Below are 8,637 nucleotides of genomic sequence, written 5' to 3'. Positions count from 1 at the left end.
ACTTCATTGACTGTAACACAGTTTGAGAAGTCCCGGGGTCGGGGAAGGTGCTATATAAATACAAGTCTGTTTTATTTTATCTCCATGTACTGATGCTAAATGCAAATATGGGTATTGACAGCTGGTGCTCTGGTGAGCATTGCCTTTTCTAATCTTAAATGTTGACATAGTTCCTGCCTCAAGCGCTAAACCTGGGAGTGAATTTCACAGCCTCACAACCCTCTGTGTGAAAAAGTTTCTCCTGCCCTCGGTTCTAAATCTGTTACATTTAATCTTATATCAATAGCCCACAGTTTTCAACCACTCAACTACTAGAAACTAGTTCTCTTTTTATCTATCCTGTCTTATCCTAACATCATTTTAAAAACTGCAATTTAATTGCCCAATTATCTGTGCAGGTCTAATGAAAAATGTATTTTCAAGTCTGCCTTTACTCAGTATTTATATTTTGTGTCAAACAACATCCTCATGATTTTGTGTTAAAACCTCCGTGTCCCTCTTAAAGCCGTAAGCCAAGCCAATTCTTCCATGGAGTGGCAATTACTGTCAGATTGCCACTCTGCCCCTATTTTCGCACTTTGCGCTGGACTCCACATTTCTCACCTGGACCTCTGAACCGGGGTCTGTACAGGAACAGGGGGTCTCCTTAAAAATGCAGAGCTTACTTGTTCTCTGAGTCCTTCCTTTGCAGTGTAGGGACATCAGGGCTCTCCTGGCCCCAGTTTATATTGCTCACTGCCCCTCTCTCTCTCTCACCTCCCCCACTTTGTGTTGTTCTTTCTCTCCCTTCCTCGCTCAGTCTTATTCCGTCTCTCTCCCTTCTTTACTTTTTGTTTCTCTTGCTCCTTCCCTCCACAGTTTGTGATTTTTTTTTTCTCATTCTCTCTCTTCCTCTCCCGGTTGAGTTCCTCTGCCTCTCTCCTTCCGTCACCAATTTGTGTCTCTTCCTCTCTTGGTTGCATTGTTCTCCCTCTCTCCCTTCCTGTCCATGTTTTGTGTTCTCTCTTTTATCTTTCTAAAATGTTTATCTTCCATTCTTGTGCAGTTTGCCAGCAAATATCCGTTAATGTTAAGTTCAGGTATTGCTGTAAAATAATTGTTTCCATTTCCACCATTCCCCAACTCCCATACCCTGCACATTGCAATTTATGTATTTTAATATTTGTGTTTTATAACATTACTTTGTTACTTACACCCTTGTCCTCAAGTTAGCCCAACTTCATTTCAGTCTTTTTCTTTTTATAACTTGTCCACTTACTGTGCCCCTAACCCCATCTATTTTCTTTTGCCAGTATATTAACAACTTGCATGGTCAAATATAGCCCATATTTACTGAATAGTCCCCAGAATTCCTATTTTCTCCACAGGCAGGTAGAGTTTCAAATGTGCTTAAGACATGGGCTGGATTATCAATTGGGATCAGGAACTAGAAATGGGCTCCAGTTCCAGGTCCCAATCCCACATAGCATACTTGAGGCATGTCCACTGGGATTTGAAAGTTATTGTTCAAACAGGTGTAACTGTGGGTGGGATTCTCCGACCCCCCCCCCCCCCCGCCGGGTCGGAGAATCGGCGGGGGTCGGAGTGAATCCCGCCCCCGCCGTTCTCCGAATTCTCCGGCCCCCCAAACGTCGGCAGGTGAATCACGCCGCCCGCCTCGGAGAATGGCGGGGACCGGCGCGACTCAATGGGCCCCAGAGCTGCCCGAATTCTCCCGTCCGCGATGAGCCGATGTCCAGCTGGTTTCTTGACGGTCCCGCCGGCATGGATCAGTTTACTGGGGGGACCTGGTGGCGTGGGCGAGCTCCGGGGTCCTGGGGGGGGGGAGGGGGGGGGGCGGGGCGATCTGGCCCCAGGCGTGCCACCACGGTGGCCTGGAACGCGATCGGGGCCCACCGATCCGCGGGCAAGCCGGGAGGATTCCGCACCTTTGGGGCGGGCCAACGCCAGAGTAGTTCACGCCACTCCATCCCGCCGGGACCCCCCGCCAGGTATGGGAGAACCCCACCCAATATATTTGTAGAGTGTTGTTAAATGTCACCAATTAGATAAATTAGTTTTAATTATTAATTCAAGTTTTTCACAAAATTTCTGCATCTACTCTCTTCCTATGTGCATGACCCAAACTTTACATTACTCTTTGTAAATTGTTGGTTAAATAATTTTATTTTAGTGCTTTTAATTTCCAGATTGGCTAGCTGCAAGAATCCTTTAGTGTGATTGGTGGCCCTTTCAGCTTGATGACATCACTGCAGCTCCACATAGGACATCTCTATTGAAGAACATTACAATTTACTACACAGTAAGAGGGGATAAAGGTCTTGCCACTTAGATTGCTGAATCTCTCAGCAAGGCTTTCTTTGAGGTCAATGCCTTAACTGATTCATTGAATTCAAAATCTAGGCCCATCAGTTCTGACATTTTTACTGTGATATAAACTTGCATTTAGTTAAGTTTTGTTATTCATTGCAGATAAAGGGGTTGCCCAGGTACATTTATTTTAAACACCGTTTTTTGTTGTCTCTGGGAAAAAAAATATTGTAAACTGCAAAAGTGGCCTCTTCTGCCTTTAAGTGGAAAAGAAACGGGTGCACAGTGGTTAGCACTATTGCTTCACAGCACCAGGGTCCCAGGTTCGATTGAAACAGGAAAGGAGAAAACAAAATAGTTAAATTTGATAAATATAGGCTGGGATTCTCCAAAAATGCGGCTAAGTGTTGACGCCGGCGTAAACACTGGAGTGTTTCACTCCGACATCAAATGGGCCTCTTGGCCCAGCAATTCCGTGGCCCACAGGGGGCCAGCAGGGCGCTGGAGAGCACGGCACTGCCCCAGCTACCGTGCACAGCCCTGCACTGCCGGCGCCGCGCAACATGGCAAAGCCACACAGAGGGCCAGCGCGAAAGAAAGTAGGTCCCCCCACAAATCGCGCGCGCCCGCTGATCGGTGGCCCCGATCGCGGGCCTGGCCATCGTGGAGGCCCCCCCCACCGGAGACTAACCCCCGCCCCCCACCAGGACGGCCACCGCAGCTGCAACGCCGCGCTCCCATCGGGTGGAACCATACGTGAACCACGCTGGCGAGAATTCGGCCGGTCGACCGCGGAGAATCGCTGCGGGGGCCTCGTTCAACGGTCCCCAACCGGCACTGCGTGACTGGCGCTGCATCGACCGCGCGTGCGCGACTGCCATTGATTCTCCGGCAACCGGAGAATCGCACCCCAGCCTCGGATCTGATCGTGGATGTGAGGCCCCATTCTCCGCCTCCGCACCGAGCGCCATTTCATCACGGAGGCTCGGTGAATCCCAGCCATAATATCTAAATTGAGATTAATAAAATAAAATCATTTACTTACTGGAACGTCTTACTACTCTAGTTAAATGCTCCTGCTTGACAAATCTTTTTTCACTTGTTTCCAAAGACATCTTGCAATAATGTACATTGCATCAAATACATCAGTGTGCCCATCAAATTTGGTTACTTTTTCACTGAGTCATTCTTTTAATTGTAAAAATAAATACAAGTCACTTCTCAGAAAACAGAACACAAAATGTAGATGTTATCACTAAACCACTATTCTCACACTGGTCAGTAAAAGACTTTCTTGTCGGAAAATTGCCTCGCCCAGAGCCTTGTGTACAAAAATAGAAGAAGTGGAAACAAATGCTAAATCATTGATGTTGGGCAATTTCAAATTCCAGGAAACCTTTGTTATGCTTTGCTTTGGGAATGAGAGGTGCCAGTTAATCGAATATGCTGGTTAACTAAGATGTGATGTGAATTTTGCATTTTCATCCAATCAAAAAGCACCAGAAGATCACGTGGGGTTTTTGTGGGGATGCGGAGACCAGAGCAACTATCTCCAGTGAAAAAAATAGATCTGCCAGTACCGAACCTCAGAACAGAGAATTTCGATTGGTACAGTAGCAGATAACAAAAAATGTAACTTTAGTAGCCCAGGTTAATTAGGGTGAGCGTTTGGATCAATTAGAATTAGACTCATATTTTTCTCTTTGGAGGTGAAGACTGAACTAAATCGATATCTCAAAATCAGAACATACCTCTAGTTCCAAGGGAATCAGATTACAAACCCGCTTGATCTGAGAACATTTTGAATCCATATTGAGTCTCAAAGATGCTGAAATCCACATCGAGCCTCAAATTAAAAAAAAGAAATTGAAACCTCCAGTTAATAGCTGAAAGGATAACATGACAAGATTTCACATTTTAAAACTTTTACTTGTAATATCAGAATAAAAGCACTATTGACTAAACACTACTTTTGTAGAAAAAGTATACTGCAAACAACAGAACAGATTTTCCCCCTTTTACTTTCAGCACAAATGGAAAATCACCACCACAGATATACTTTACATTCTCCTTTAAGTAGACATTCAATTCTCCGAGAATCAGTTCAGAATTATTCTCAGCTCCCTCGGGTTTATTTACTTTTTATAAAATGTATTTTTATTCAGCAAATTTTCAACAATTTTACAATACAAAATCCTACAAAAACCTCCCAGTCCCCCAAGCACCTCCCCCTCAACAGTCAATGGTAACCAACTCCTGAAAGTACATGATGAACAAACCCCAACAGTTGTAGAACCCACCAGTCGTACCCCCCCCTCCCCCCGCCTCAGTGCAAACTTTACCTTTCCAGGGTCAAAAACTCCAGCAGGTCCCCTCGCCAGGCTGAGGCACAGGGTGGAGAAGTTAACCTCCACCCCAATAGGACCTGCCTACGAGCAATAAGCGAGACAAAGGCTAAAATTTTTCCACAGTACCCGCTGCAGCTCTGGCCGGAACGACACACCGAATATGGCTTCTTGGGGAATGGGCTCCGCGTCTACATGTTAAAACCCCAAAATGGTGCTGAACACCATCCTCCAAAATCTTTCCAGCTTTGGGCAGGACCAGAACATATGCACATGATTCACAGGGGCCCTCCCACACCGCTCACAGACATCATCCACCCACTCTAACAGCTAGCGCATCCTTGATTTTGTATGATGGACACTACCTTCAGCTTATCAGCCCCAGCCTCGCACATACCTCCGTAGTACCTCACACACAGATCCTCCCCAACATTACCCCAACTCTTCTTCTCACTTCGCCTTAACCGCACCCCACCAAGGACACCCCATCACCCTCCAAATTCCTCCCGTAAATCACTGGGACATGACCCGTCTCCAACTCCCACCCCTGCTCCCACTCCCAGAGGCAAGACCACAAAATACTCACTTTCCCTAAATTCAGTTTGTACACTGAAAACGTACCAAATCTCTACAGCAACCCCGTTATACTCCTCACCAAAGTGCTCAACTCTGAAATATACAGAAACAAATCATCTGCTTATGAGGACACCCTATGTTCCACCCCACCCCCCTCCGTTATCGCCTTCCACAACCCCGAGATCCTCAGTGCAATAGCCAAGAGCTCTATAGCCAATGCAAACAGAAAGGGGGACATGGGCATCCCTGCCTCGTATCCAAATGTAAAGCAAATTACCTTGAGTTCATATTGTTTGTACGCACGCTCACTATCGGCTCCTTATATAGCAGCTGCACCCACGCCACAAACTTTGGCCCAATCCTAAATTTCTCCAGTACCATCAAGTAACTCCATTCCACCCGATCAGATGCCTTCTCCACATCTAACGCCACCATTACCTCTGTCTCCCTCCCGTCTGCCAGAGAAAGCACCACGATCAGCAACCTCCTCAGATTCGAGGACAACTGTCTTCCTTTTAGAAACCCCGTCTGATCCTCCCCAATCACCTTTCGGGGACACCCTTCCAACCTTAATGCCAACACCATTGCCAATATCTTGGAATCTACATTCAGCAAAATATGGACCTATACAACCCACATCCACCTAATCCTTGTCCTTCTTTAACTACAGCGAGATGGAAGCCTGCTCCACTGCGGCAAGACACCCCTACCCATCATGTCCTCAAACATTCCAACCATCAATGGCGCAGTATCCTTAAATCTTTTATAAAATTAAACTGGAAACCCATCAGGCCCAGCCACCTTCCCTACCTGCATCCTCCCATTCGACACTTTCACTTCCTGCTCCCCCACTGGCTCCTCCAATCCGCCTCTCCCAATCTCAGACACTCCAACCCACCCAGAAACTCCCTCATCTCCCGCTCCTCCTCCGGTGGCTCTAACCTATACAGGTCCCTATAGAACTCCTCAAACACTTTATTCATCTGTTCCGGAGCCACAACCAACTCCCCTGCCTTATCCCACACTGGAACTATCTCTCTCACCCCTACCTCCCTTCGTAGCTGACCTGCCAACATAAGCCCTATCTTCTTCCCATACTCATAGACAGCTCCCCTCAGCGTCCTGAGGTGACTCACCGCTTTTCCTGTGGACTATAGGTCAAACCTTGCCTGCAACTCCTTCCTCTTTGCCTGGAGAGCTTGATCAACCTCCAAAATCTCTTCTAACAATCATTGTCATTCCTCTCTCTCTTCCCTATCCACCTTAGCCTTAAATGAGATGACCTTCCAGCAATCTTCCGCCACCCATGCTGCAGCCACTGAGGAGGCACCTCAAGGAAAACTTGGTAGAGACAAAAGCTTATAGAAAACTGGCACTGAGGGAAATGCACTGGTCTGATTAATTTATTTAGGTATATATTATATCATAATAAAATTATGAAATTGATTGGAATGTGCATTTACTGCTGATTTGATGGATAATATGATGGCCAGTAACAACAGAAAGATAATGTGGGACTGTTGGTGAATTTGGAGGTTTAGGTTACTGCTATCAATCATGAATTATCTGATCATGCCATGCCTCTGCAGAAAAGGAACTGTCGATATTACAGCCACTCTTCTTCTTTCTGTTCCTCCACTTGGTGCACTTCCTCTTCCTTGTGCTCCTCCTCTTTACCTGATAGGTGGTGGCTAGGAATGATCTCTCATACTGGTGAGATTATGCAACATACTACCACAAATCTTAATGCTCACTCTACTGAGAAAGGCTCATCCAGAGTAGTCCAGGGTGCAGAAACATTGATGGAAGAAGACAATAGTGTGCTTTATGATATTGTATGTGACACCATGGTTCTTGTTATAGGCATGCTCTGCACGTGTTTACAAGGGTTCCAGAGTGAACTCATGAGCCCGATCATGAATGGATAATCCTTGTGGCCTAATAGCCTTTGACTTGCTGTGGTGCTTCAAATACAAGTGACATAGACACCTGCCATGGAATGAAGGAATCGTGGCTACTGCCAGGATAAGAACATAAGAACTAGGAGCAGGAGTAGGCCATCTGGCCCCTCGAGCCTGCTCCGCCATTCAATGAGATCATGGCTGATCTTTTGTGGACTCAGCTCCACTTTCTGGTTCGAACATCATAACCCTTAATCCCTTTATTCTTCAAAAAACTATCTATCTTTATCTTAAAAACATTTAATGAAGGAGCCTCAACTGCTTCATTGGGCAAGGAATTCCATAGATTCACAACCCTTTGGGTGAAGAAGTTCCTCCTAAACTCAGTCCTAAATCTACTTCCACTTACTTTGAGGCTATGCCCCCTAGTTCTGCTTTCACCCGCCAATGGAAACGACTTGCTCGCATCTATCCTATCTATTCTCTTCATAATTTTATATGTTTCTATAAGATCACCCCGCATCCTTCTAAATTCCAATGAGTACAGTCCCAGTCTACTCAACCTCGCCTCATAATCCAACGCCTTCAGCTCTGGGATTAACCTAGTGAATCTCCTCTGCACACCCTCAAGTTCCAGTACGTCCTTTCTCAGGTAAGGAGACCAAAACTGAACACAATACTCCAGGTGTGGCCTCACTAACACCTTATACAATTGCAGCATAATCTCCCTAGTCTTAAACTCCATCCCTCTAGCAATGAAGGACAAAACTCCATTTGCCTTCTTAATCACCTGTTGTACCTGTAAACCAACTGTTTGCGACTCACGCATTAGTACACCCAGGTCTCTCTGCACAGCAGCATGCTTTAATATTTTATCATTTAAATAATATTCCCTTTTGCTGTTAGTCCTACCAAAATGGATAAGCTCACATTTGCCAACATTGTATTCCATCTGCCAGACCCTAACCTATCCAAATCCCTCTGCAGACGTCTGGTATAATCTGCACTTTTTGCTTTACCACTCATCTTAGTGTCGTCTGCAAACTTGGACACATTGCACTTGGTCCCCAACTCCAAATCATCTATGTACATTGTGAACAATTCTGGGCCCAACACTGATCCCCGAGGGACACCAGTAGTTACTGATTGCCAACCAGAGAAAAACCCATTAATCCCCACTTTTTGCTTTCTATTAATTAACCAACCCTCTATCCATACTACTACTTTATCCTTAACGCCATGCATCATGCATCTTTATCTTATGCAGCAACCTGTTGTGTGGCACCTTGTCAAAACTTTTCTTGAAATCCATATATACCACATCCATTGGCTCCCCGTTATCTACTGCACTGATAATGTCCTAAAAAAACTCCACTAAATTAGTTAGGCATGACCTGCCTTTTATGAACCCATGCTGCGTCTGTCCAATGGGACAATTTCCATCCAGATGCCTCGCTATTTCTTCCTTGATGCTAGATTCCAGCATCTTCCCTACTACCGAAGTT

This window comes from Scyliorhinus canicula, chromosome 5, assembly GCF_902713615.1.
Source record: "Scyliorhinus canicula chromosome 5, sScyCan1.1, whole genome shotgun sequence".
In the NCBI taxonomy this organism is placed as follows: Eukaryota; Metazoa; Chordata; class Chondrichthyes; order Carcharhiniformes; family Scyliorhinidae; genus Scyliorhinus; species Scyliorhinus canicula.
Note: the sequence above shows the minus strand (reverse complement) of the source record.